The sequence below is a fragment of the Priapulus caudatus genome, unplaced genomic scaffold (genome assembly GCF_000485595.1).
Source record: "Priapulus caudatus unplaced genomic scaffold, Priapulus_caudatus-5.0.1 Scaffold465, whole genome shotgun sequence".
Taxonomy (NCBI): Eukaryota; Metazoa; Priapulida; class Priapulimorpha; order Priapulimorphida; family Priapulidae; genus Priapulus; species Priapulus caudatus.
In genome coordinates this window covers 143,672-149,991 of record NW_014577526.1, presented here as the reverse complement: position 1 = coordinate 149,991, position 6,320 = coordinate 143,672, and positions in this window count along the sequence as shown.

Genomic DNA, 6,320 nt, shown 5'->3' with positions numbered 1-6,320 from the left:
CATGTGGGTGGGTGTTAACATGGGTGTAGGTGTGTTTAAGCATGTGGGTGGGTGTTAACATGGCTGTAGGTGTGCTTAAGCATGTGTGTGGGTTGCTGTGTGTGTGCTAGTGTGTGTGAGTGTGTTAGGTGTGTGTGTGTTTAAGGCATTGAGCTGCGGTGTTAACAATGGGTGATAGCCTGTCGTGTTTAAGCATGCTGGCTTCGTGGCGTGTTAACATGGGTGTATGGGTGTGCTTAAGCAATGTGCGTGTGGTGCTGTGTGTGTGTTTAAGCACGTGAGGCGGGTGTTAACATAGGGTGTAGGTGTGTTTAAGCCATGTGGGTGGGTTGTGTGTGGTTAAGCATTGTTGGCCATGTTTTAACACCCACCCACTTGCTTAAACACACCTCCCAACACCATGTTAACACCCACCCACTGTGCTTAAACACCCTACACCATGTTAACCCACCCACTTGGTAAACACCTACACCCATGTTAACACCCACTGCCGACTTGCTCTAAACACCCATGGGTTAACACACACCCACTTGCTTAACACAAGCCTTACAACCATGTTAACACCCACCCACCACCAACATGCTTAAACACCCACCATACATTGCTTTTACACACCTTAAAACCATGTTAACACCCACCCACCCACATGTTAAACACACCCCACACACATGCTAACAACACACCCACACACATGCTTAACACACCCACCCACATCCTTTAAACACAGCCACACACATGGTGTCTATACGATGTCAGGCTTACAGCATTCACGGGGACCATGTGTTAACACCCACCCACGATGCCTTAAAACACCACCTACACCAAGTTAACCCCACAACATGGCTAAACACAACCCTACCACCTTTTAACACCCACTCACATGCTTAAACACACACACACACACACACACATGCTTAAGCACATACACCCATGTTAAACACCACCCACATGCCTTTAAACACACCTACACCCCATGTTCAAACACCCACTCACATGCTTAAAACACACACACACACACACACACCAGCAACACACAGACACACATGCTTACAGCACAACCGACACCATGTTATACACCACCCTGCATGCCTTAAACACACCCAAACATATGCTAAACACACCTACAGCCCATGTACACCACGACAGCTGTAAACACATCCCACTCCCACTTGAATGACGCGTAAACCACACACCTAGCTTGCACAGGCTTAAACACCACCTTACACGACATGCTTAAACACACCCACCACACCTACAACAGCAAGCCACCAGCATGTCTAAAATCGTATCTGAGGACTGTAGGACAACACTACTGTGTCCTTAAGCATACTGTGTAGGCGTGTGTTTAAGCAATGTTGGTGATGCGGATCACCCACACCATTGCTACGACTCATACATGTCCAGCCTGTAGCCCGCTCCAGGTCACCTCACAATCCCCCACCAAGCATGCTCGTGAAAAACATCTTCCCAACACATTGCCTTAAACACAACCCTGACACCCTCGTTTAAGCCATGCTTGGGTGGCTGTTAACAGCCACCAGAAACATGCTTCTTGTAATAACATGGCGACAACTCCTGACTAGATGCTGAACATGTTAGCAATGTGTCCGGCTGTGTTTAACGGATGGCCGTTGGGTGCTGTTTAAGCATGGTGGTTGTGGGGGCCTCGGCACGCCGGTAAGTGTGTTTAAAGCATGAGTGTCGTAGTGTGTTTAAGCATGTGGGTGGGTGTTTTTAAGCATGGGAGTGGGTGTTAACATGGGTGCTACGGTGTGTTTAAGCAGATGTTCGTGGGTGTGTTTAAGCATTTGTCGTGGCCTGTGGGTTTAACATGGTGTAGGTGTGCTTTAAAGCAGTGACTGTGTTGTGTTGTGTGTGTGGTTGTGTGTTGATTTAAGCATCGGGATGCGGTGTTAACATGGTGTAGGTGTTGAACGCATCCAGCGTTTAAGGCATGGCCGAACAAATCGTGGGTGTCGAAAGGTTAATATCGGTGTGGTGTATCGCGGCAGTGCCGCGAGAACGGGCTCCTGCCTTAAGCATGTGTGCTGTGTTGTAGTGTGCTGTGTTTAAGCATCGTGAGTGGGTTGTATATACCATTGGGGTGTTAGGTGTGTTTAAGCATGTTGTGTGGGTGTTAACGGATGGGTGTGAAATGGAGAATGAAGCTGTACTTAAAACGATATCATCTGTAGTGGATGGGTCGTTAACAGGGGTGGTCGAGGTGTGTGCTGTTAGCACTGTTGTTCGCTGGCGATAAGCTGTTTGAAGGATCGTGGGCTGCCGTTGTGTGTTTAGCATGGGTGTGGGAGTGTTAGTTTAAGAGTCACTCGTGTGCGTGATGATTTGCTGTTTAAGCGATGTGGGCGGTGGTCTGCGGTGGGTCGGTTGAACATAGGTTTTAGGTGTGTTTAAAGCCATCGTTTATTGATAGGCGGTGTATTCTGTTTTAAGCGTGTGGTTGAGTGGTGTTAACATTAGGGTGTAGGGTGTGCGCTTAAGCAAGTGGCCTTTGTGTATATAATAATAACGATTCGCGCGTGCTTTAAGCAAACTAGTGGCGGTGGTGTTAACATGCGTGTACGTGTGGCTTTAAGCAACGTGGCGTTTGGGACGCCAGTTCAGTCATCGTGCGTCGACCGCTCTCTGTGCGTTGAGCTCGAAGACAGACCCTCTCTCTCTCACAATTGTCTCCGTGCGTAGTAACCAGTGTGTCTCGCATCCAATCCGTTCGTTCTCGCACTGCATCTTTCCCTAGAACGCGCGGTGCTTTAAATGCCAACAATCCCTTTGCCAGTGGGGAAGTGGCGTGTTAAGCATGGGGGTAGGTGTGCTTTAAGCAAGTGGGTGGGTGTTAACATGGCGCTGCTAGGTGTGTTTAAGCGTGTGGGCAGGTGTTAACATGTGTTTGTATGGATGTATGCGTATCTCTCCCCCTCTCTCTCTCCCCTCTCTCCCTCTACCCCCTCTCCCCCTCCTCTCTCCCCTCCTCTCCCTCTACCCCCTCTCCTCCTCTCTCTCTCCCCTCTCTCCCCTCTCTCCCTCTCCCCACTCTCTTACTCTATGTTGTTGTGTGTGCACACAGTCCCATGGCGCAGCAGGATGAGATTGGCAAGCTAAAACGTGAGGTCTATGAGAGCCAGCAGCTGACACTGAGGCTACGCGAGCAGCTCAACGACCTGCGTCAGAAGACGGCCCACCTCGAGTCAGAGCTGGACAGGTAAGCTCACGCGCGCCCCCACCGCACCTACAACCGCTCTACGCACGCATCTTTTCGAATTTTTCGACACGCCTTCCCAAACTCCACGACAGATGGCGCTCTCGCTCATGGGCTCAATCTACCACTGCCACAAGTAGATTTCGGTTACAATTTGTAACACTTTTTTACTACACGTTTTACAGCAGGCACGTTACTCGTATCCTATGTAATAAGATTTGGACTAATAAAAGTTGCAAAGATATTAAAAATCCGACCGTTATTTCATGACAAATTTGATAAAATAGTGATACGAAATAGTACGCGGATTGGGCGCCCATTTACCACTTTCAAATCATACGCTGTTTACGAATCTCCATTCGCTGGATTTCCCCCGAGCTCTGCCCACTTTAAAAATAGTGCTAGCGTTGTGGCAGTGGTATCCTGAGTGAGCTAAGGGGCACTGCATGCAGTTTGACGCTTTCCTTCATGCACTGTGAGGACATGTGTTGGAGTGAGTGGCGACTTGGGTATCGACTAGGGGGGGTCCGGGGGCCTGGTCGAATCACTGGCAGCAAGAACAAGTCCGCACCTGCAGCTACAACACACACGCATCTATTGACTATATATAACAACATTATATATAGTTATATATAGCTACTATAACAACTATAGCTACTATAACAACTATAACTACTATAACAACTATATATAACGTTGTTATATATAGTCAATAGATGTGTGTGTGTTTTTAAGCATGTGGGTGGTGTGTTTTAAGCATGGGGTGGGTGTTTAACATGGGTGTGAGGTGTGTTTTAAGCATATGTGTGGCGTGTGTTTTAAGCATGTGGGTGGGTGTGTAACATGGGTGTAGGTGTGCTTAAGCAGTGTGTGTGTGTTGTGTGTGTGTGTGGTGTGTGTGTGTGTGTGTGTGTTTAAAGCATCGTGAGTGGGTGTTAACATGGGTTGTAGGTGTGTTCTAAGCATGTGGTGGTGTGTTAACATGGGTGTAGGTGTTGCTTAAGCATGTGTGTCGTGTGTGTGTGTGTTTTTAAGCATGTTGATGGGGGTGTTAACAATGGGTGTAGGTGTTGTTTATAGCATGTGGGTGGTGTGTTTAAGCATGTTGGGGGTGTTAACAGGGTGTAGGTGTGTTTAAGCATATGTGTTGGGTGTGTTTTAAGCATGTTTGGTGGGTGTTATAAGGGTGTAGGTGTGTTTATAGCTATATGTGTGGGTGTGTCTGCATGTTGGTGGCGTGTTAACATGGGTTAGGTGTTTCGCATGTGGGTGGGGTGTTAGCATGGATTAGGGTGTGTGTATAGCAATGTGTTGGCTGTGTTTAAGGATGTTGGTGGGTGTGTTTAAGCATGTGTGTGGTGTGTTAAGCATGGTGTTGGGTGTGTTTAAGCATGTGGGTGGTGTGTTTAGCATGGGGTGGGTGTTTAACATGGGTGTAGGTGGTTTAAGCATACTGTTGGGTGTGTTAAGCATGTGGTGGGTTGTTACATGGGTGTAGGTGTGCTTGAAGCATTGTGTTGTGGTGTGTGGTGTGTGTGTGTGTGTGTGTGTGTTTAAGCATGTGAGTGGGTGTTTGAACATGGTGAGGTGTGTTTAAGCATGTGGGTGGGTGTTAACATGGGTGTATGTGCTTAAGCATGTGTGTGTGTGTGTGTGTGTGTTTAAGCATGTGAGTGCGGTGTGTAACAGGGTGTAGGTTGGTGTTTAAGCCATGTGTGGGTGTTAACATTGGGTGTAGGTGTGTTTAAGCATCGTGGGTGGGTGTTAACAATGGGTGAAGTGTGTTTGCATGTGGGTGGCTGTGTTTAAGGATGTGGGTGGGTGTGTTTAAGCATGTGTGTGGGTGTGTTTAAGCATGTGTGTGGGTGGGTGTTTAACATGTGGGTGGCTGGGTGTTAACCATAGGTTTTAGGTGTGTTAGAAGCATGTGGATGTGGTGTGTTTAAGCATGTGGTGTGGGTGGGGGTGTTAACATGGCTTAATTGTGTAAGAGCGTGTGTGTAAGCCATGTGTTTGCAGTGGGGGCTGTTTAACATTGGGTGTAGCTCGTGGTTAAGCAATGGGTGGTGTGTAACATGGGTGCTCAGTGTTTAAGCACAGGTGTGGTGGGTGTTAACATGGGTGAGGTGTGTTTAAGCAAGTGGTGGGTGTTTACAATGGGTGTAGGTTGTGTTTACAGCGTGTGGGCAGGTTTAACATGTGTTTGTATGGATGTCTATGCATATCTCTCCCCGCCTCTCTGCTCCCCTTCTCTGCCCTTGCCCGCTCTCCCCTCTTCCCTCTCTCTCCTCCCTCTCTCCCTCTCTCCCCTCTCCCCCCACTCTCATTACTCTATGTGTTGTGTGTCACCAGTCCAATGGTCGCAGCAGCGATGAGATTGGCAAGCTAAAACGTGAGGTCTATATGAGAGCAGCAGCTTGACACTGAGGCTACCGCGAGCACTCAGACGCACCTGCGTCAGAAAGACGCGCCCACCTCGAGTCAGAGGCATGGACAGGTAAGCCACAGCGCAGCCGCCACGCACCTACACGCTCTACGCACGCATCTTTTCGATTTTCCGACCAGGCTTCCCAAGACTCACACTCAGTATGGCGCTCTCCGCTGATCGCGGCTGCAATCTACCACTGCCACAAGTAGATTTCGGCTTAACAATTTGTAACGCTTTTTTACTGACACGTTTTACAAGGCTAGCGCACGTTACTCGTATCCTATGTAATAAGGATTTTGGATCTAATAAGAAAGTATGACAAGAGATATTAAAATCCGACCAGTTATTCATGACAAATTTGAATAAATAGTGATACGAAATAGTACGCAATTGGAGCGCCATTTTACCACTTTCAAATCATACGCTGTTGTACCGAATCCTCATTCGCATGGATTTTCCCCGGAGCTCCGGCCACTAAAATAGTGCTAGCTGTTGCCTGGCCAGCTGGGTATCCTGAGTGAGCAAGGGGCACTGAATGCAGTTTGGACGCCTTCCTTCATGGACTGTCGAGGACGTGTGTTGATGTAGAGTGGAGACTTGGGTACTCGACTAGGGGGTCGGGGGCCCTGGTCGAATCACTGGCCAGCAGAACAAGTCCATCACCTGCAGCTACAA